General features: G+C 36.4%; 1 protein-coding gene across 1 annotated transcript in view; it reads left to right on the top strand.

The window, feature by feature from the left end:
• LOC139815597 (latrophilin Cirl) overlaps positions 1 to 25,582 on the top strand; it is a 435,108-nt gene that overhangs the window by 66,843 nt on the left and 342,683 nt on the right. The window contains exon 2 of the mRNA XM_071782625.1: positions 394 to 490. The gene's annotated coding sequence lies outside the window, so the exon portion shown is untranslated. The remainder of the gene's footprint in view (positions 1 to 393; positions 491 to 25,582) is intronic.

Genomic DNA, 25,582 nt, shown 5'->3' with positions numbered 1-25,582 from the left:
TCACATATTTTGTGAACTTGTTAGCATCGCTTAACGATTAATTCTGTTGAATCAAGAGCGTTTCAAAATGACAGAAATGTACGTGTTACTTAAATACAGTTTGATAAACATGCTACAATTTTATTAATGCATATATTTTTTTTACGTTTTAGAATGAATGACAATGTGTGATTTTAATAAATCGAGAAAATAAGGTTAAATTGTTGCAAAAAATATATTGACAATACTATATAATTTATATTCTAGTTATGTTTGTATTATTTATTTTATTTTAACTAACATAAAATTATTTACCTATCTAATTACTAATATATAATATATTTATATATATATATAGTTCATTATAATAAAAAAATATAATATTTATGCAACAATAAATTATTCTTTTTCTAGGTATGGAAAAGGGGAAATCGCTTCTCAACTTGCAGAGATACGCACACTTTATTGCGGCGCTGTTACGCTGTCTTTATCTGAGGACTTAGGCTTTTGGGTAACTATCTTAAACAAATGCTATTGTGCGCATTGTATCAAATGCGATTACGTGATTCTATAATGAGCGATTGACATCGACGATTCTGAGGGGAGTTCATGGTCCGCAAATAGAATCTAGACGCACAATTCGGAAACAGAACTTGATTGACCCCAAGTATACTTTTATTCAATCAGCGCTGCACCCCATTTACGATGTTCTTTGATTAGGATCCTGCTTCTGGCGTGCTACAAAGGGTCGATCCCTCTAATGACTACTACAAATTACGATATAGACGCATTCAGATTCGCATTAGAAAAAGCCCGCACCGTTAAGAAACAGTTCGCGATATGATAATCTAAATCGTGTTTCTTATCTATCAACATTTGTTGGAAAGTTCTGCACTACTTTAAATAATTTATTACAATCGTAATTAATTGTTATTATTATAGTTATATAAATACAATACACTTAAATATTATATTTAAATTTTATTAATAATTGATAAATTAGAATTCTCTTCTATTTGAAACAAATATATGTGTTAGCACTTGTCTGGATATTAAAAAATGTATATTATTATGTTAAATATGTGTTATATAGAATGTACAAAATCAGCAGACAAAAATTTCTTTGACAAACGATAATTAACGATGGCATTTGTAATTGTTTGTCAACGAAATGACAAGATCGTCACGATATCGTATATGATTTTTATTTATGACACTTAGTATTCGTGCGACGTCGTGACGCTGACAAAGTTGGAGTGAAAAGTCGACTAGAGCAAAAGAAGACCATAAAATGAGTCGCTAGACGGTCTTATTTGCACAGCATGTTTATTTAATTTACCTGTGCATATACATGCCCGTCGTTTTTCCATCCTCCAACAACCTACCTCGCGCTATGCCACCACTAACCTCCCCAACGGCTCGATGCGCAAAACTTTTAGGGATTGCGCGCGTTCGCCCGAATATATTTGCATGCTCCACTTTTCCCGCGTTTTTATTCGCTGTCGGAAATTTGCGGTCTCCGAGCCGTGGCCGGCCGTCGTTGCGAGGCTCTTGGTCGTATAAATTTGCTGCGAAACCTTAAGGCCACTTTACGCGGTTTTATTGTGAAATGCTCGTTCTAAATCACTCAACGTGAGTGAAAAGTAAATTATGCAAACAGTATTTTCTAAAAAATGATTACTTGGAAAGACCTAAGTCGAACTGTTATCTATTTTCGGTCATATAAATCATTCAAAGTAAAATTAAACATTCTATCATCAGTATATCGCACGCATATTATTGCAATTGTATCACACATTGTGTATATATGTATACAATAAATAAAATAACAAATGCATTTTTTACAATTCCAGTTAATTTCTGCATACCTATTTATTTCAAGAAAATAATGAGAAATCTCATGTATTTTAAGTTTTACACGTACGAGGATATCTCTTCGTGTTAACAGAACGTACTTCAATACTCTAGTGCAATATTTTATTCTTACGTCAAGAAAACACACATATAATAATTATTTTTCTTATATTTCATATAAGATATCGTAGTACGAATCGCTTAATAACGTGGCACGTTGGAGCGGCACGTTCACGTCTTAGTTAGCCGAGCCGGCCGGCGCGTGCTCACGCTCGGTTTATTAAAATGGAGAAACGTGATCGCGAGAATTTCGCGCGAGCGAATATCGGATTGTTTGCGCACGCGTAAGTATTTGGTTACATGCGTGTTGAGACGACAAACGATAAGACCGTGCATGATATTCCGTTGAAAGCTGAAACTGCAAGAAAAATGACACAGATTAATACGATTTTACGAAGGAGCATTTGATCAAACGTACTTGCGTGGATATCATTAAATATATCCTAGCGCTATAGCGCTATGAGAAATTCTGCACAAATATTTACAGATTACAGATTACAGATTGATAACATATAAACACAACTCTTTATCTCTATCATTTATTTTTTTTTAGTTTAAAAGTAATCATCAATTATTATTATTAGATATTAATAAAATTTTTAATTTCTAAAATTTATAGATTTTTATTTTATTAATCAGCCTTGTTATATATTTCTAGCCTAAAATATAAGTTTACTAAATGCAATTTTATATTGAGAGAGAGAGAGAGAGAGAGAGAGAGAGATATTGAGTTATTTTAAATCAGCTTAAAAATCGTAAAAAATATTGTTGTATGAAATATGGAATATAAGTTTCTTGGTAGGAAGTTATACTTTGCAGGCAGATTTTTCTTACGTAAACGTAATCAAGTGAAAATTCTCGATACACACATGGTTCCGCAAAAGAAAAACAAAATTAGGGACAATTCAATTATACGTAAACACGCGACGTTGGATTTTTCCGCGCGGATTTTGCTCAGAAATTTCGGAAAGCTCCTTTTGCGTCCTTTATTTGTCGGTATAACGATGTTGAACGGGCTGTCGACTCGCTGCGCCATGTATTCAGTTAATGAAAACATTGTCCTGCCCACAGCACATACGGTCACCCGCGCGCACGCGGTTAGCTTGTCACACACGATCTTCACCGCATCGCGGTGCAACGATGCAGCGGTGCCTGCGTTTTGCGAGGGCCACGCGTCGTACATCTTCAGGGCTGGTTGGGAAAGCTCATACAGCCCTTGGCTATCGTACTTTGGCAACCACTTCGCGTATCCCTTTTTATGCGGAATATCGCAGGATTTATACAGTTGCCGAGTATCAAGAGCAAAACTTTATTTTAAAAAATTAGCTTTCGAAGCTATTAAAAAAAAATAGAAGATGAATATCTCTATGACATTTTCAGCATCAACGAATTCTAAAGAGAAAAGGAAAACTGTCCAAAATTAACACCGTCCGGATGCGACTGTGTTGCAAGTTGCAACCCGCATACAGTAGTTTCTCTAGTTTTCTCTAATGTATATGTGTCAACCTGCACAACATAACACACGAGAGTAGAAACGGACACGCGCTTGTTGTCGAATGTCGCAGTATTGTTTAGCGTCCCTCTGCAACGCGCTATGCAAGCATCGCGACGCGATGCTGGGGTGATGCAATGCGCATACAATGCACACATACACACGAAACACACACGCCACACATGCGAACACGCCATATACGTATACATGCTCTCGTAACACACATCTGCCGGTAAATCATTCGCGTGTTAAAGCGAAAAGGTTAACACCAAATATTCAACTTTATTTCTGTAGGATATTAGTTACATGGATCACATAATTATTTCAAATTGTTATATTAAAGAGAGTAGTTTTCTTAAAGCTATATTGTCTTACAATTTGAAACCCCGATTTAAAAAGTGTCAAAATTATTTTAACTACTCTCTAAATCTGAATCAGTGAATAGTACTGACTATTTTAATAGTACTGATTATTCACTGATTCAGATTTAGAGAGTATAAATGAAAAAGCAAAAATAAAAAAAGATCCTTTCAATTTTAAATATCTGAATAACACTATGGATCTATTTACGTAATTTCCCACGTTAAAATTTCTTTTAAATATTAGACACTTGTAGCCGCAAAAGCGCAGCAAAATTATCTGAAGAATGCATTCCGCGTGAAAAGGCAAACGTATAATCTTAACCATATGTCGCCTCTCGATGCAAAACGCAGCATACCATTTTCGATCTCAAAGCGAATCCGTGCACTTCGCGTGTCACGAATATTATTACGTTAATATTTTTCAACTCTCGTGCGCGCGAACGCGCGACCGGGCACGGTAGAGGTATGCATAACTTTTGTTCGACGTTTATCCCGATCTAACGACCTTACCTGAGGGCTCCTCTATTCTCAACTTGTTCTCTCGCGCGAGTTCCTCTTCTCGCACGTCGCCTCCTGTCGAGTTCTCTCCGTGGCTCTAAAGAGACACGACTAAAGCGCTGTCAAACACGCTCTCGCGCGGGTACGAGCGGGTGACAAAGCAATCTCCTTGTCGACAAACGACCGTAATCATTGTCAAAAGAGTAATAGAGAGAGGGTGCGTGAGAGCGGGAGACGCGGTGCGGGCCGTATGACGTACGTATATAACAAGACGCGCGGGGGAGCCGGTACAACGTATGGCTCAAGAGTGTACAGAGACGCCGATAACGACGTCATTACGTACGCACAGGCGTGACGACTGATTAGGATCGCCTGTACGTTTCTTATTCACCGTTACTAATCGTGGGTCAACGATGTTGCTCGCCGCGATCTTTCGCGCACTGTACGGAGGAACGAAAGGGCCGGTGCGTCGCGACGCTAAGAAGCCTAGAGAGATTTTATGCGAGAAAAAAAATATGTCACAAAGCAATGACAGTGATTTATATCTTTTAACGATAAATCTGTACACATGAAACAATTTTATATGCATACGATACATGCATATATGCAGATTACAAATATACTATATATCCGAGGAATATAACTATAACGTATAATTACATAGTATAAAATTGAGATACTTATACTATTTTGTCTAACAAGTTAAAATTAATCCGAATAAAAATAGCTGATTTATACAGCAGAATTTTATCTGAATTATTATAACCATTATTATTATTATTATTATTAAACTCCGTGATAAATCTTCTTAAGTATGCAGTATTTTGACGTATAATACAAATTCAGTCGCTTAGAAAATGCGATTTAAATACCAATTTTCCGATAAATTTATGCACGAATTAAAAAGTCGCGATCAATCATAAGTTCTGCGTATTTTCCAATATTTTCCTCCTCTATCCTCGCCTGCTTCGGATGAAATTTAGATTCGACGAAGGAGCACAGGGACGCAGGGCGCATTAGAAAAGTAATGTGCGCGCGAAGGGGCAGGTAAACCGGCGGGTTAAATATTAAAAGGCGCATGAATAAGCGCGATAGTGCTCGTATCTTAGCGCTCGGCTGCCACCCGGTGCATACATATTCATGTCTTTTTGCTCTCGCGCTCCGATGGCACCTCGAGCACCTCTTCCGTCCAGCACCCCTATGTCGCCTTTTGCGACTCCCCTCTTCCGCCGCCCACATGTAGTTATGTACCTATCGCATACCTAGAAGACGATTGCCGGTCTGGTCGCCGGCGGCGGATGCTATCCCCCGTGAAAACACGTGGAACGCCCCGGAAATTTATGTCGAATTCACGGAAGTATTTTACGCCCCTGAGTCACGTGCACCTCATTTTCTAGTCTTTCTTTTTTCTTTTGTTTTTTTTTTGTTCGTCGCAGAAATAGGACCTCGAATATCAAAAGTTTTTGGAAGAACAATAGCTCACAAGCGTGTCATAACAACTTCACCGAAGATCATATTTTAAAAATCTATTTTAAAAATCTATTTATCGTTAAGATTTTCTTAAAAGGCGGCATAACTTTTTAGCATACTTCGGCCAAACTTTTACTTTCTTTTTTCCTCGAAATCTTGTGGACGTATCTAAAAGTCTGTTAACACAATCTTCCGCGATACTATTGTGGCGATGCGAACGAAGCAATTTAGATGTCTATCCAGCGGAAATTTATACAAAAAGCGAGTTCTAATAACGGGATCTCACGAGCGAGACACAAAGTCCAAAAAAGAAATGCCGCTCTTCGCAACGATTTTGCTCGCAGATACGCACGATTCCGACCGCAGCAACTGTCGTATGCGGGATTAGATCGATAAGATCCACGCGACGATTAGTTAATTAGACGAACATCGACAAGACTCCGCATTCGCCTCTAACTGTACACCGTCGCGCGCTTTGCCAGATCAATTATACGACGGGGACCGCTAACGATCTTTCACCGTTGATTTAAATGCGAGAGATAAACAGGTTCGCGAAGAACGTGAAATCCGATCGATAATCGCGTACACATTTATTATATCCCCCGTGTCTATTTGAATTTATCTAAATGTCGGCGATGTCGCCTGTCGCCCCGATACCGCGCTATAGCGATCAGGAAGTAGATCGCGATATCGCGACTGATAACTTGCCGCTCTGAATGTTATTACCGTTAACGGTGTTTACACGTCTAAACTAAAAAGATGCATTGGTATTTAAGAAAATTATAGGCAATATTTCTTCAACGAACTCCGAGCTTCGACTTCAGTTCGTTGCACCGTTCGTTATATAAATTCTATTTTATTTTATATTTTTATATTTTATATTTCATATTGTATATGTGGTTTCAACTACTTGAGGTACTTCATAAAAAATACCATTTACTATATTGTCTCTATACACTATTTTGTATATTATATACATCTCTCTTTGAAGAATAATGATTTAATTTGTTTAATATAACCCTAGATAGCCACACTTATTTTCGAATCCTTAATCCGCCACACTCCGATCTGTCAGATCGCTTGACTTTGCTCCATTGGTCATTTTCATTCTAATTAATATTTTTAAACTTGTACTGTAGAAATTGAAAATACAGAATTTGAATAAGAATGTTTATGATAATATCAGATCAAGAAAATGATTTAAATTTAAACTGAACTTATTATAAGGAAACAGAAAATCATGTTATTATGTGAAAACTAGAAAACCGAAAAACATTTAGCAATCCATTGGACCGGAATGTGGCTAGTTAGGGTTAACACAATTTACGGTAGCTTTGGGAAAAATACAAATCTTTTCAAAAAGATCATGGTGCTTCAGACTTAATAATTTAATATGTATATGCATTTCATTCTTTTTATGAAAGTTTAAATCTTCTTGTGTTTTACGGGTTATTAAATTCGAATCAATCTGGGTTGGGGAAAAAAGAGCATTTTTCGAGTATTTCATGCAATTTTTAGTCGACTCTGTTTATTGGAGACTGATAACGACTCGCTCGACAAAATGGATTTTATTCAGCCATCATAACATTTATACAGGGACCGGATTAACAACGATAAAAAACGGGTTCATCGGGACAAACCGACGTTTATAAATAAACGCCCACTTTCGTTCGATAGATCCCGGAATATTTGATACTATATTGGATACTATATTGGAGCTTCGAACACACGGGACCTATCTGCTGTATATTTAGCAAAATGTTCGCTCGGCAATAGCGGGATATTTTTCTGACACATATTTCGCGAGCAAATCTTTTAAATGGAATGAAGACAACGCGCTGGATTTTATGACAGCGTAAGCGGAACGCGCTGCTTCACTGCCGGGGATAGAAAAGACATTCCGAGAATGAAAATCGTTTTGCGAGCGAATACTCGCACTCGCGATGAAGCGAGAATATCTGACAGCGATTATGTTACTCGCAATTTGTAGCACGAGCCGTATTGAAATTAGCACGATAATTGAAACGTAATCCTGGCAAATGCGATACTATATTTCAGAGAGTTTTCAACTATTTCATTAATTCCGTCTTTAACATTAGTCCTTTTATTTCTACGCTTCAGAATAAATCATTGTCTCGCTTCTTTATAAATCCTTTTTTTAAACAAATTATGGTTAGTAAAGAAACATTTACTTTTACACATCTTTTCACGTTGAAACAGTTTTGAGACACATGTGTGTATGCAGTTTACCTTATTCATATTACATATTTATGAACGTAATATGAATGTAGATTTTTCCTGCAATAACCCTTTTCGCGAAGTTTATCATTAGCGACGCGATTATTCGCACATCGTTAATTTTTACGCGTGTACATTAATTTCTGCACGCAGAGATGCGTGCGGTCTGTTTAGCAATAACGCTCGTTTCTACTCGCGTTCTGCGGAAAGTGGGATTACATTATCTTGATACACGGTTTTTCGACGTGCCGTAATTAATACCCGGTGTACTCAGCACGGTGGGTATACATATCGCCATGTCGCAACGGATATAACGTGCCGTCGTCGTCGTCGTCGTCGTTGGTCTCGTGTGCTCAGCTGCCGGGCTTTCGTGAGGCTTGAAGAGTGTCATGAAACGAATGTAAAGCTTGCTGAAAAGCTCGATAGCGATAACAACGGAGGGCGAAGCGGAGTATACCAAATCGCCCCACACAGATTACACGGCTCCGCAAAATGAAAACTTTTAAAAGCTTTTTTCATCATTAATTTTATATAACTTTGAAGTGCTGATTACAAAAATAACATTCATTTTCATGTATCACGCAATTAATTTTTGTAAAATGAAAGATGCAATTTATGGATTTCCAAGCTTACAGATTTTGCTCTCTATGAAACATTGATTCAACCCGTATCGATAAAACTGAGATTAAAATGGTATGTATTCCATTTTAGAGGTATAATATAGAAATCCATATATAATAATATAACAAAGAATCCAATAATTGTGAAATAAATAATTGTAAAATTAATAAAACTTTGTTCCCATTTGTTCACAAATATATTTCTAAAAAAAGTTTTACATTTTGCTTCTTGACAAAAATTAAATAATTAGAAATAAGTCATAAAAAAAGTAGTTATGTTCATATAAATTTATCACAAGTTCATTCAAATCAGTTCCACGATAAAAGATTATTAAAATCGAAAATCTAAACGCGTTTTCATATTTTCTCTCCAAGTTATGTTTATAAGAAATAATTACCCAATTTGCTGAATTTTTATAAGATATTCATACTTTCATAGATTCCACAAGTTATAACAATTTTCCGTTATAAATTTTCTTATGCATTCATATTTATCTATGTATATTTTAGAAAAACACATGCGGCGGTACAAAAACGGTGCGCGCGAGTTTCCAGAAAAATACGTCACGTCGCGACATTAAATGGATCGATCTCGAATGCAAAACTGCAATTAATAATCTGATTCCTGTCACGTGCGTCGCCGAAAAAGACAAAAAGAATAGAACAGGAAATTATCAAATCCGCGATGCATTTGCGATTCTGGGAAATGATTGATCGTTGGTGGTGTCGCGCGCGCCACAGAATGAACTCCGCCGCTGCCGCGCGACGGCGACTACGCCGACTACGGCACAAAAAAGGACTTGCATGCAAATTTTCCGGATGGGCGAGTGAGCGAGGGCGATCGCGAAATGCATGTAATTCTCTCGGAATTCCCGATTTAAACGACACGTTTTGTCCCGCGAGGGCAAAATTGGCCGACAAACTTTGCCGACTCAGCTCGCAGCGGCGTGCCTTTTATTATAATTGCAGTTGGCACGGGATCGTCATTCGACGAGCAAACACGGCAAATAGACGTGTGTATACGTACGAGGATTGCAGCCAATTGTAATCGAAAACAGAATACGAACAAATGTACTGATCGTACATTTTTCTCAAATAAATTCTTTCCATCTCACAAAATTGTTTTGCGGATTTCCGATACACGATTTCAATACTTTCTATCTATTTCATACGCATTCTTAAAGTTTGATTAATTAATTAGTTTTTGCATAGAACTCATTATCCTTCTCATTATTCTTTAATATCATCCCGAACTAATCGTTGAAAACCTGGCTTTAGATAATTAATAGCATAGAAAAGCCGTGGCGATTTAATAATTCGTCATTATTTTCATCTGCGAAATTACATGTAGCGTTATACAAATTATATAAATTGCATATTATATAAATTGCGAAGCGCACACGCATTTGATGACGGGAAAGTTTGCATAAATATCTGTTATTTACGTTGTAATTACTGAACGATAATTCTCTCGTGCAGTTACTGGATAGCGACAAAGTAAATGATCGATTGTTTGTTAATTATAAATTTGTGCATCGCGCCCCGTCCAAAGTGTTCTGATAAAAATGGCTCGCTAATTGTCCACAAAATACCGGGACGATATCATACTGCGTTGGACAGGATAAAACTGAGGATCGCGTCCAAATGAGCCGATTGCGTGCGCTTTCAAAGAAAATGTATTTCTGACGATAACAAGAAACAATATACATATAGCTTGACACTGCCATTATTAACCCTTCGCATTCCCATGCGACCGTGTAGCAAGCGCGATACGGAAAATATATGCGTGTGTATGTGCGTGTATGTATGCTGTACTGTTTTTTTTTTACATGAAAATGATAAATCTTACTACGCACGACAGTATATGTTTTATCAAGTCCATTCATATGCGCGATATAAAACAAATGTAAGTACCGACAGCATTGCAATTAAATTCTAATTAGAACTTTCCTGCTGAAAACAAGTTTCTGTTGGGAATTTTAGTTCAAGTTTTTTTTATGTAAAGTGACTCATATTTGCAAATCTTAAATAAAAATTATTTCTCGAAATAAAAAAAAAATATATTACAATTAGTATCTTTGTCTAACGAGAAAAATATCCTTGAAATTCCCGTGCCATTTTCTTTCTACATCTCTGATATTTCAATATTTCATAATTATTGATTTGATTATATTTTCTCAGATATGCAGCCGGATATCTGTGCGTGAATCACACTGTGTATTTATGAGGAATTTCTATCAAGTTCGGTTCGATTTGCCATCAATAAAATTGAATTAAATTAAAATAATCATAGATATGCGCATATGATTGCATATTAATATTTACATTCAGACCGTAATTTATTGAATTTATATTATCACATTTAAACGTGGTTGAGAAAAATAATTATTCATGCGTGTTTCATTATCTTTATATTTGTTGAATATATTATTTGCATAATCATTATTACTCATCGATCATTATTATTTAAATTTTTTAATTTTCTTTCATTTTCTTTCATCTTAACGTTTCTCCAAGAAAGGAGGAAATTCCCTAAGAAAATGAATCGTCATTTACGCGGCGACTTGGAGAACTGCGCAAACTGATTGAGGTTCTTCAAAGAAATTCAATTCACTTGATCGTGAGAAAAAGAAAACGACGTGCAAAAGAAAATTCTTAATCTCCAACTAACATCCTCTTCCAGATCAATGATCGATTGATCATCCTGAGTAACATTTCAGGCAACTGATACTTCTGTAGGAGAAATAAGTGTACATGATCTCACTACATTCAATGCAAAAAATGGAGATACATATTTCCTCTTCTTAATCGTAGATATTACTTTAACTCAAAATGTAACAATAATAATAATAATAATAAAGTAAAATTAAAAATTCTAGAATACATCTCTCCTCATCTTATATAAGAACAAAAATTATAAATTGTAAGATAATGTAGAAATAATGTAATAAAATAATTAATTCCCCCATAGGTTAGTTAAAAATCGAATTTATCGAATCTAAGTAAGAATTTGCAACAATGATTTATAAGAACATTCTATAAAGCGCCATATCAGAGTCGCGACACTTTTTCCTCCTATGTTTTTCTCGCAGATTCGCAATTTAAGTAGCAACCGCATCGTTTAGCTCGACGCTGGGCGCGTCTTTATCCTCCCGGAAGTTCAAAGAAAACGCCGTAAATAGTGGATTGCGGGGGACCATAACAAACTCGAATGGTACATTTCGCATTTATCAAAGAGCCCTCGTTCTCCCGCCTTCGCATTACCGAGCTTAGAGGCGCCCGAGACGCTTCTTGTAATCCGTCGTTTCCTACGCCATCCCCGCCCTTTTAACTATGCTCCCTTGTGTCCCCCTCCGCGCATCGCTCGGCCTCTGTACAGCCACCCCCGCTAACCGCTCTCGCAGGATAATGTTGAGAGAGAAAGACTTCAAACGGAATACTATACCTTCGTATAAATAACAATCTGTGGACCTATATTGATTTTGGACAGACGAGATGCACCGATGGGAAGTATCGAGATCTGTCATGTTGGAAAAATACGAAGCGTTCCAAAGGAGGTATTCGGTGGAAGGTCTTTATCCTTGAGAGAGAGAGAGAGAGAGAGAGAGAGAGAGAGAGAGAGAGAGAGAAGTGGGGGAGGAACTACCTTGAACGTAGTCTCGCGCAAGGATTAATTACGAAGAAATTCTCGTGCTCGTTTACAATATCGCATTTTGTCAAGGAAAACTCCACTTTGAATTGCATTAAATACGTATCTACCGAGAAAGTAAAGCTCTTGAGAGAATGCCTCACTGAAACATCCTGTATATATTCCACTCGGAAGGTGGCCTTCCCCAGAAGTTCTCTCTCCGAGATGCGAAAGAACATGTCGCGCGCAAATGCGACGAGCGTGTTGGGAAATTGTATGAGAACTTTTGCACTATCCGGGGACTAAATAAATAGAGCGTGAGTGAAATATTGGCAACGGGCGCACGAAGTGAAAGAGGCGCGCATGTCGATTGGCATCGACTTCAATTGTCGCGGCCGGGGCACAACGGAAGTATCAAAAAATACCGCGCGTGTCAATCGGTGAATACAAATTCGTTCGGGAGCCCAAGTAATGCACAATATTCTAAATTCTTAAATATATTACTTGTGTGCATAAGATGCTATTAAACTAAGAAGTAAGTTTAGAACATGAAAAAAATTATCAATTATATAATTGCATTATATAGGTCTATAGGTACCTGGTGTATACATATTGTATACAAGAGAGTAAAATGTATTTGATTATAATATTTCAAAAGATCTGACGAACAAAACAATCGAATGTAAATTTCAATGAATAATGGAAGACAGAATCTTTTTTTCCTGTAATAACGCGTTTTCGCTCAGTAAAAAGCACTACGGCAAGGATACATCATATTTTACGATACGACCAACTGAATATTTAACTTTCTTTTTTCGTCATCTTCTTGTTAATGCATTCTACCCATCGATCAATGATCCGCGTATCTTTTCGCGTATAGCGACGTCCTGACGCCGGGCGTTGTGCGAACGTTTCTGTGCGAACGCGCACCTGTTTCACGGCGTATATTCCTCAAGACTGTATACATCGACACGATACCCGCCTGGGTCTCTCGCGCAAAACTCTGAATCATCGGCGGCCGGTGGCCATTTTTCAAAGTTGCCTGTGCCGCGTTGCATTAATAACCAGCGGCTTCGTGCTGTGCGCGAGCGGCGATAACAATGAGAACAAAGAAGTCGAAGGGGTGGATTTCAATCTGTACGCCAACACGGGGGCTACCAAGCCCCTGTTGATCGTGGCCTTAGGTAGCTACTCGATAATATCCCTGGCCATTAGGACCCCGGCGATACAAGACTCCTCGAATTCTTAAGGTATAATTGTCGCCCGAAACACGTTCCCGTTACTATAATTCCGCGGCATAATTATTTTGTCGTCGAATCTTTTTTTAAATAACAATGTTGCGATTGCTGTAGTCTTATAGATATAAGACATCGAATAATTGTAATGGGAATGTCTATCGATTTGTTACTCATTATTTATGCATTCTTCAAACTCGTTTATGTTGATTTTTCTTCACTTATTTTGTTCAAACATCACTGTCCATTCTCGTCATCGATTGTAAAAAATAAGTAATTCTTCTTTCATTTATATTTATCTTGAATACAAAAAAGTGCATATAAAAATATTCTATTATAGCCAAACGTGTTAGAAAAAGTGATCTCACCGAGATGCTACTTAATCGAAATATTAGATAGATCCAAAAAAAAGAACCCTGATTATATTTATCATTCAATAATTGGTAAAAACAGTATTTTGCATCTTTAGTCTCACAGTGTTTTTAGACTTCAGAATGCATCTAGATGCATTTATACACATAAAGTATAGAAGTCCAAGGTAATCCTGTGAATGATCTATGGATACGAAACTATGATTTATTTTATGGATCCGAAATTACAGTAATATAAAACGATGGCATTCACCATAGTTTTTTATTACTCGGAACATCTTTAATATTACTCAACCGTTCGGCTTACTCATCTATCTCTCGGACAGGATTCCAGATCCCGCTGTCAGTTTACCCATCTGTTGCTAAGATGGATGTTACAGACGTCTATATTGAGGTCAAACAAACCATAACAGTATCGTTTATCCACTATGTGGTATTTATTTCTATTGCCCCATAAAATGGATATACCATTACCATTTTTCTGTTATTTTTTTGATAAATAACATCTCAAAATATTAACGTTTTGGCTAAGAAGTCCTTTTAATTACTACCCTAGTTGTTTAAATATAGAAATTAATTAGAAGTATATTTGTGCAATAATAAATTAAAGAGATAGAGAATTAAGATAAAATAATAATACACAAAATGAATGAGTACGTGAAAGATTAATACTGTTGAAATTGATTTAAATATATTGTTTAACAAAAGTTCACACAATTGAAGAGGTTAGTGAAAACAAAAGACAACAGATTAGAATAACATATACAGCTTATTCTTAAAGAAATCATCAATTCTAGAATCTTTTCAGCAGTATTCTTGGATGAAAGTCGGAACAATCTGATCTTTCAGGCAACTGAGAGATCGAACAATGAGATCTCTCGTACCCCGAGACTCCCGATCGCAGCTAGGACCATATTCTTTTGGACCCATCAAATAAGCCGACTAATGGCGCGCAACGACCGGCTGCGCTGATTCTCTCCTTCCCGCCTGCTATTGCATCGTAAACGTAATTTCTGGGAAGAGTTTACCGTGAGCTCTGCCCGCCGGGCCGTACGGCACAACAGTGATGTCGGAAGATTGTGGAGGTAATCGTCCGAAGAATTTCGATTCTTGCATGATATCTTTCTTGCCGAGCTTGATTGCGTATTAACTCCGAAATCGTGAAGGATACGTCGCATAAGAACGGACGAGTTTGATAGGCGCATTATTTTTACTTCGTTTATTCTTAAAATAGATACAAAAATTCAGAAATTTTAAATTAAGTTTAGAAAGATATTGTACGTGAATTTCATATTCTCTATCTATTGTGAAATCATGCAGCATTGCTCTTTGCATTCTTACGTCTATCAAATGAAAGAATTCTTTGCATTTTACATTTTACATTTCTATAGCAACTTGAAGTCATTGTCCTCTTTCTTTCTAAGAAGCCGAAATCAAAATTGTGATTTATGGATACTTAATCATGAGTTTTGAGACCTAATAGCGTCTCGTGCCTAGTGTATACTATACTGAAACCTGCAAGCGTTGCACCGGCTTTACGCGCGCGCGACTCGCTCGTGACTCAGCCGTGAGAAACGATTAGGCGAGGGAAAAAATGACTAGGTATAAGGATAATGAGTGGCCGGTGAGGAGAATAGCAAGGGCGACGCCGCGGAGGGACGCATGCTCGTGCCATAATTTTCGGGACGAATTTAGATTCTTCGGCGGTACACCCGGACCCGGATAATAGAAGCTGCGCTTTGTGATAGTTAAAAATGTCTGCTGACAGATGCATTATTGAAAAAAAATCGTACGGCAATCTTTTTAATTTACGGGAAATCCATTTAATTTTGCACTAACAGACATCGCGAGATCTCACTGTTTTTAAAAAATGATTGAAAAGATAATTCAACAATCGCAATGATAGAAAAAAAGTCAAAATACTATGTTGTAACAATTGAAGTGCACTGTTGAGAAATAGATAAAAATTTAGGTATAAATTTTGCAGAATAATGTTATATACCTATCATATATCATAGAATAAATCAGAAATAGAATTAAAAATGGAATCGACATATACAAATCTAATTATATGAAATTGTAAATATATAATTTGGTTCTTCAGTCAATTATATTAACTCAAAAACAATCTACAAATTATCCCTACACAATATCTACATATTTCTGGAATATCAAATGCATAGAAGAGCCTTTGCGGTCGTAACAAATAGATAGCCAATATTAATTCGTGAAATGATTATACTGAGTGGTTTATTTGAATTCATGAATCGATTAGTTTTAGCCAGATATTGAGTACGATTTATTACGCGGCTAAATAATATCTCGTGTTTTGATTATATGTTAACTTCATTTATTGATACATTACAAAGTGATTCGTTCACTATAAATCATTTTTGAACATTTCAAAAAACAACTTAATTACATTTAAGATTTATTCTACGGTAATGTTTGTTAATTCATAAATATAGATTCCATATTTAATTAAATTCTATTAAGAATAAACGAATAAAATTATTGATATTAATTGTTTGATAGCTCGATATCTGCAATTAAAATTATTTATGACTAATTTTAATCATAAAGAGTGAATTTGTAATGTTATTGTGTCCATGAATTTTTATAGTTATAATAACATTTCAAAGTTATGATCAACTAAATATAAATTTAGCATACATATATTATTTATGATTAAAAACCTAACATAAAAAAAGTTTTTTATAATTTAGGTTAACTGAAAATAAAGAACTTCAATCTCTAGAGTCCCTTTAAAGTCGACACATAATAGCTTTTAATAACTTCTGACGTTAAGGATAGCCACGCTTCGTCAAAAACGATATTTGTGATCGCACTGATTCGGCTTATCACTGAAATCTGCAGCCTCGAAATAAGGGGAACGTGCCGCGGAATTCCGGCGATGAGACAGCCTGCAATCTTAATAATTTGCATTCTGTCGGCGGCACTCGATAATGAGCAGCCGGGGGTATATTTACCGCGGCAACCCCGTTCCAACGACGACGATTGTCCACCCCCTTGAGTCTTCGGCCGATAAATAACTTCCTTTTTCCGGGCCGCCGCTTTAAGCCACGACGAGGAGAGAGGAACAGAGAAGAATCAGAGAACGCGGCGTTTTAATTTCCACCAATTAGAAATAATTGCGATTAATTATCTCGGACGAGATAAGAGAGAGAAAGAGAGATGGCATCTGTTTAAAGGACGCCGGGCGCCTAACAGGAGGAACGAATAATTGAATCGCCCGAAGTTCCGACTTCGACAATGAGTGTTTCGTTTCACCTGAAACGAGCTTTCTTCCACCGGCGGCGACGGGTAAAGCTCGACGCGCTGCTGGTCTTTTGTTCCGACGGAGCTTTCAATTAACGGCCGAAGCATGCAATCCACCGGAGTAGCCACTGAAAATAAGGAATCCTGCGGATAAAAGAAGCCGCGACGTCTCGCTGGCGGGCTTTCTTTGCGGTCGAAGAAATGCGAAGTCGCGGTGATAAAATTATCTCAAAATTAATTAAATTTAATAATACGAATAAAGTTTTTTCCGTTATGTTCGTATTTGCGTAGGTCATATAAATTTTTTACTATAAATATAATTGTATTTTGTATTGCAGTTTATACGGAGTTTTGTAATAAAATAATATAAATTTAAAAAAATACATATCACAACCACGTTTTCGATTATTATGTATAAATATGTTTTAATTACATTCTTTTATCATTTGTGCCATTCAATATATCAAATATAATTTTTATTTAAAGAAAAATGCCGAATTCAAGTAAAAAAAAACATTTTTATAAATTAGATGCACTAATTCGACAGAATCAATTGCTCATAAAATATCAAAATATTTTCATGCAAATATTGTTCTATAAGTGATAGAAACATGATTTCTTTTGTAAAAGAAAAGGTTTCTATATCCAGAAAAAAGTTAGCATTTTTTGTAATATGCTGTGATAATATGGATCATTGATATTTCGGTAGTATCACGATTGTTATTATCAGCACTTCTAAATACACAACGAAAGAAAAGTGAAACTTCATATACACGCGGCATACGTCGCATGCATATTCCTATATGCGAATAAATTCGTTCAGGACGCTTCGACGCGCAGGATGCCGCGGTACGCACATGGGAATAAATCAGGTGCCTATTGATTTTGAGCCATACAATCTGTTTCCCAGTCCGCTGCCTCTCTCGGCATGCTACTATGGGAATATCGAAGATGCCACCGCCGCATTTCTCGCCCGATTCGCAACGAAGGGTGTCGATTTTAGATTTTACAGGCCGCTTCGCCGGTTTCGGGCGAATATAGCGACCCTCGATCTTGAAACGCTATGTTGACTAGTTGTCACGCGATTTCATGAAAACTTCAAGACCGATTTCACGCAAGCCATTTTCAGCGATATCACATAATAGTGCATGTGTTTTTGTTTCAAATTTCATATTTAAAAATAAATAAGAATTTCCACGAGTGAGTGACGCGACACACTATACGAATGCGGTTTTATTTTACAAAATAAAATAAAATAATATTTTAATATTCCTTTTCTATAATTGCCAGTTTACAAAATATTCATTATATAACTGTTATATAGGAATAGGAAGAATATATTTAATAACATCGATGTCTAATTTCGAAGTCAGGTATAAGCGAAGCATAAAGTGGGGGAAGAAGAAGGGGCCGTTTTGACGGATCGACTTTATGAATATTAATGCCGCGATAGTCGTGGAGACATATTGTAATAATTATGCGTCCCGTACGCTATGGCGGAAATGTGGAGAAAGGAGGAAAAGACAGGGAGAATTGCCAGACGACGAAAATTATTCTTGCGGCGTAGTCACAAACGGCAGATGATAAATCGATATATGTTATTAATAGTATCTTAATTGTCCGATTTAATTGATATTAATGTTTCGAGTAATGAGTCATGAAAGGCTATTACAAAAAGATAATTCGTCTAATAAGATTAATTGCTATAATAATTTATGAAAGAGAAAAAATAATCAATAATTTTGATCTTTTTTTGTTTACTGCTTATTATTTTGCGATTGCTTATTGCTTACATACAGCAAATTATAATTTGTTATCAAAACTGCATGCGGAATATCAGATAATGTTTTAACATCAAATATCAAATAAGACTTTGATATAATTTGTGCTAAATATCATTTACGAATGAATCATAGCAACTTTCCAATTAGATTTATCATTGATTTAACGGCGGAAATAACTAGAAAATACGAAATAACGATAAATTACCGTGGAACTAAAGCAGCAGGTTTCTTTATTACACGCTCCGCGTATATTGCTTCTATTTCCCTTAACACGTTCGCTTCCATATTCCTCGGTCGGAGATGATCGTTATAATTCAACAGATAGAGATCGTTGAGAATTGAAACGATCGATAATAAATCCCTCACGTTCTGTTCGAACGTCTATAAAAATGTAATTCACTCCCATCGCCTACTTAAAGGATTTATCAATTTTTTCCTCGATGTGCACATCCGCCAGACTAGAATCGCCATGATTGTTATTACATGATTACGGTATAACGGGAAAATCGATGAGCGCTCCTCGGTGATCGGTAATAAAATCCCAGACTCACACATACACGCAAGAATTTCTCCTCTCTCTCTCTCTCTCTCTCTCTCTCTCTCTCTCTCTCTCTCTCTCTCTCCTCTACCTCTCTCTCTCTCCTCTACCTCCTCTACATACATATATTTTATTTCATTACTATGGGTGCGATCCACTTGGCGCTCCAAACGCTCTTGAAAACATTTCATCCTTGTTGTTTATCAAATGTCAAACAAGGACAAAATGATGCTCTGAAGCGTTTAAAGCGTCTAATGGATTACACCCTATTATAGCAAGGATTGGAGTATAATGCTTGGAGAACAAAATTTGCAATTATTCCATCTTTTTACACTTACACGTGTCGTAATTGCACATGCGTGAAAAATTCGGATTTGCAAACATTTCGCAAATTTGTTGCGGCTAAGGTCGTATACAAACTAAAATATAAAAACCATATAACCGTAAATTATATAAGCACAATCCACAAGTTGAGCTCAAAATTTACTATTAAATTAAAGCTAATGTTTAGCTGTATTGAAAAAAAAAATGTTAAAATCTTATTTAGAATAAAGCTATTCAAAGACAAGTACAAAATCGTAAGACAAAGACCTTTTAAGAACTTAAGAACGTAAGAAATTAAATCATTCGTTTCAGGTCTTAAAAATAAAACGTGTTTGTATTAACATTTTTTTAATGCAAAAAATACATTTTTCGTTTAAAGCAAAAGACATAGAAGTTTTTATCGTCTCGAGAAATCTCTATGTTCCGGAAAATTTCACGTGGGAAAAACCTATACATCTAGATATGTAAAAAAAATGTGTATCACAGTATATCAAGCTACTTGAATCTACTTGAATCAATTTAGCTTACCCTCCGACACACGACGACGACGACAGGACGACAACGGGCGAAGGGGACGGACGAAGACGAAGGTGTCGAAAAGGGCGAGTAGGAGGGGCCGGGGCCTTTCGGATTCCACGACCTCGGCTGCACCGGCAGATGCAGCCGGACCTATGCACGTCGTACGTCCGCACGTATGCCGCATACAACGCCGTGCCGTGCCGGTGCAGCCGAGGGGAAGAATAAGATAGGCGTGTCGCGGCCGCGTTACGTGCGTGCGTATACACGACAAAGAGAGATACGCGGGCATAAGCCGGCTTATTACGCGCCGCCGCGGGCTACAAACACGCCGAATAATGGCCGTGGCTCCGTGCGGCGGCGGAGTAAGCGGCGAAGCGAGCGGTATGTGCGCCCCGGTATCGTATTAAATTATAATAATTCCGGCGCGAATTATTAGACCGACGACCGGGAGGAAGAGAGAAAGAGGAAAGCGTACCGGGGGCCCGGCTGGCTGGTTACGCGCTTTCCGCGCACCGTTGCGGCCCAGGTGCGTCGCGACGGGGGTTTCGACGTTTGTTAACAAATATTTTAAGCCGTAACCAGACACCCCCGTCGACTAGGAAGCGGCAACGTTTATAATTCGCTAATGAAATAGAAGAAAATTCGGGGAACGATCGTTTTGTCGAACAAAGACCTGACGCGTCATGGCGACTGTCTAATTAATGTTTTTATTTATTTACAAGATATGCGATAAGTAGAAATACAGGATGAACGAAGATTTGTATGAAAATTTATTCGTCATTAATGATATTTTCTCATTGTGCTATATAATGTAAGTTTAAAATTTTATGCTAAAAAGATTCAAGATAATATATCTTTGTATTAAAACGCCATCAGTTTTATAACAAATGTTCTCCAAGTATTCATTTTATTAGAGTGATCAAACGATAATTTCTGGAAAATATGGAAACAAAAATTTTTACACATGGTGCAAGATGATTCATTATTAACGCTCTAACATTCGCTTCGAGTGAAACCTATTACCGCTACTTCGTTTCTATTGCATAATGCATTTTGCTCGCAAGATGATGTTACATTCGGCGAACACGCAGCGTGCTATACGTCGCGATAATTCTCCGAATTAAATTGCAAATGCCGACGTATTCCCAAGCAGCGTGATATATGGCAACGGGTTAATTTGATTCATCTAGGTTGTAAATATATCTTTCTTCCGACCAACCCGCTCCACGCGCTTCTCCACGATTAACAATGCGCATGCGGTGGATGAAAGCACATCCGTAACAAAATGTTACATGAATTATAAACCGGCGCGCATCATAATTCTCTTCTAACCCGCAAACGTCAGCCATGAACGAATTTTTATCAATTGTAAACTTGAAGTTTACTTGTAAACTTGTAAACTTGAAGTAAACTTGAGTTGAAATTAGACATTAACGTTTGCAATGCTTCTTTAATCTAGTTATTGTTTCAATATGCAGATTAATAGATAATTATTTTTAATATATAAATATATATTTACATATCTGCATTTCCGTTCTTTAGAGATAAATTATGATTACACAAATTCAGAATATGTACATAATTTTATTGTAATATAGCAGTATAGCTTTATAAATAATTTTAGATAATATAGTTTTATTCGAATATTTAATAAAATAATTCAAAATAATTATCCGTACATCAGAATACGTAAAATGATCATTCTTGTGTTTAAGAAAAAAAAGACGTTCATTAAAACTGAAACTCCAACAAACTTGGGAGGCCTAATTACACCGTCGAACGCGAAGAAATCGAGAACCCCGATATACTTACCAATGATCGAGTTTCCGTATCTTTCGTGTCGGGGGAATAGCTACGAGGAGCCAATTATGGTTTCCTTCGTCATTGTCGAGCCCGGGGAGGCTCACATTACCGGCGCGGGGAAGAGCGGCTCAAGAAAAATGCGATAGCGAGAATCGTCTCGTATACTCTCGCGGAGGGTTGAAACTATTTCGTGCGGGTTTGCCGGTCTTTGTGCCCGATGACGAGGATGACAGGCACGTAAACGACGCGTTTCCGGTCTGCGCACCGACAGATGCTGATACGCGTAGGTCTGGTAAGAGTTACAGAGGGACGGACGAGGTAGGCGTACCAGTCATAGACATATATGTACACTTTATACTTATGAAGACATAGTGGAATTATTAATGAGATTCCTGCGTTATTACAGGGATCGAGGATACATCGTGATTGTCGTCTAATACTTTTTTTTCTACTTTCATTCTCATCTGTCTATTTCTTTTTTATCTATGCAATGCAATTTAGTTCTTTCTATTCATGAGACCTTATTAAAGTTCCTATTGACACAAATTAAATATAAAATATATGTAATTAGATTTAAAAGAAAACGTGTTCTTGTTATAATTATAACAAATAAGTGAATTATATTTTCGTATTATTATATGATTAAAATTATTTTTGCATGAGCAAAAAATAAAAAACTTTGATTAAAAAGATATAATATTTTCACTTTTTCAGTAGTTTATAGAATTGTGAAACCAAATCAACTAATATTACTTTCCATGTACTTTTTGCGTTAAATTGAAGTAAAGTCAGTAATCAAGGTAAGTTAAAGTTACATTTGTGTAATATTTCTAACTTAAAACCGCTTGCGTGAACTCTCTTAAAGTTACTTGTTTTTTCTTGAAATATTCTGTTTTACGATTCACTGATTTGAATCTTAACGTTAATTAACTCTTACGTTAACTCGTAGCAGTCTCGTACAATGTCTAGCCATCATATGCATTTAATCGATTCACCTTTAAATGCAACTTACTACATGATAAATATTTATTATTTATTCTTGTTCAAAAAATAGCAACTGTTAATAGGATAAAAATACACATAAACTAATATCGAATTGTGCCATAAATCATACATTCTAAACAATTTAACAATATTTAATAATAAAAAATATTACCGATTTTAAAAATATAAAATGTATCTAATACATAGTGACAAATAGACGCAAAAATACAAATAATCGCGTTAATTACATTGATGATAGAGAAGATAGTGTTCGTGTCAAGTGTTCAGAGAAAGAAATTAGCGACCGCTTGTTTCAGAAGCGTTAAAGAACGTGAGAAGGAATGAGTCCGGGCCGATAATGTGGGTGACCGACGATGCGTCAATATTGAATCGCTGGGGAAACGTTGTATGCGAGCGTGAAGTGGTCGTGCACCGTTTTGAGACTGACAACGGGACCGATAAAATTTATCGTCCATTCCTGGGAGCGACGTTCGAGAAAGAAATATCAGTGTGAAAGAGAGTCGGATAAGAATGCTTTCTCGAAACGTACTTTCTTCCTCTGAAGACAAGCTAAATCGTACCGTCGACGACTCGAAATTCCACTCTACATTCAAAATACCCCAAAATTGAAGAGTTTTCCGCTAAATTGCTAGTTATTAGAGTTTTGTGAGTTCGCGAACGTGAATTTAGCGTCGAGATTTATCACACTAACAAGCTTTTAAGTAGATAAGGTCACGAACTCAGGCCTTCGAAATTTATTATGCTAGATTTTAACTAATATCTCTGATTAATAGATCCCATTTGAGATTTAGTACTTCCGAAAAGATTTCAGTAACTAAATTCGCGGGTATAAATTTAGGATTTTCAGATTTATTCGATACTTACGAGCTTTCAAATGCACGAGTTCGTGAGTATAAATTCGATATTTTGCGATTTATCTGCTATAATATGATCTTAGATTTACTATGTATTTATGTTATAGAATCAATTTTCATATACAATTATGCATCAATTTATAAGAATCTTAATATAATATATAATATAAAGGTGTAATTTACTAATATTCTGGTTTTCGAAAAAAATATTGTGACATTAATTTGTTTTAATAGCTGATAGCAGTATTAAAAAAAAAATTTCAATGTGTTACAAATTATCAAAAATTAACAAGTAATAAAAATAATATATGTTGCTTGTAGCAAATTTCTAGTGGCATCATAATTGTCACACACTTATCACATTAATTCTTGTCGAAAAGTTTTTAAAAACTCAATTACTATTTCGTAGAACAAACGAAAATATCAAAATGTCACTGATTGTGATATCCCCAAAATGATGGAAAAACTCAATTAGAGGTACTCACTTCTATAGTATCACTTCTAGTTATCTCGATCTCAAAGATATAAGATTGCATCGCGCTTGCAGCTGCAGCACATAATCTCTCTCATTATTCGAAGCTAAACAAATTTTCCGTCGAAAGAAGATGTCTCTAATTTGTTGTCTCTATAAAAAGTGATAAATTGGCAGCTTTACTATCGAAGTAAACATTTATCATATCTGCTATATTTTGTCCATAAAAAAATTTTTACTTGTATAAGCATTGTATAGAATTACTCATACAATTTTTTTCATAAAATATTTAAAAAGAACGATTTTTGGTGTATTTTATGTTTAATAATTTTTATCATTGATAATTGTTCTTAAAATCAAAGTTTTAGGAACAAATGTGTTCGAATTGCTAAGATAATTTTACAAAAAAGACCCTCTTGGATTAATATTCGTTTCTATTCGTCTCCCTATGTTTAATATTCAACATTTCTTAATGCACGGAGGTTGAAAACGATTTCGATTATCGGTGGAAACTCGTCGCGGACGCAGGAAACGGCTTTCCGAAACGGAAAAAATGTCGTGGATGATGAGAGGGGAAAGGAGAGACGAGTTGATTTCAAATCAAGATAGTGCCGGAAGCGAACGATGCAGTTGGGCATTCGCGAAAATAAATCAAGCCCGGGTTGGACCGCCCGCGCCGGGAGTGTTTCTCTCCTACTCTATCTCTTTCGCTCTCTCGCATTAATAAAACGCGAACGAGCAGCGCGGAATAATAATATGATTGACAGAATTAATGGTTAATTGACACCTATCGATCGTTTACGATAATGGCCCAATTAAAAATCAGTGCTTTTGTCGGTTGTTTACGTCGCGTCGACGATTGCATTCATGCTCTCGCCTATGCAGTTTGTGCGCGACGTCGCGCTGCCAAATTTGCGAAAATTCCAACGGCGGTCACATTTGCGATGCAAAATAATGCGTTAAAATTCCACTCGGACTGTCGTCCACGGTTGTAACTCGGCTGACGATCTTTTTTTGTTTTTCCCTTTTTTAATGCAAGTTATGCGACGCCAATGGAAAAAGGGAAATGGAGGATATTCAAATTTCTTGCAGTTAAAGGAAGCTCTCACAGCCCCTATTACCCCTAAATTTTGTAGAAATTCTATAACTGTGTTTTTGCTTATTTTTTTCTTTATAAATTATAAATAATAGTATAAT

Source organism: Temnothorax longispinosus, chromosome 1 (genome assembly GCF_030848805.1).
Source record: "Temnothorax longispinosus isolate EJ_2023e chromosome 1, Tlon_JGU_v1, whole genome shotgun sequence".
NCBI lineage: Eukaryota > Metazoa > Arthropoda > Insecta > Hymenoptera > Formicidae > Temnothorax > Temnothorax longispinosus.
This window is presented reverse-complemented; position numbering and strand designations above follow the sequence as displayed.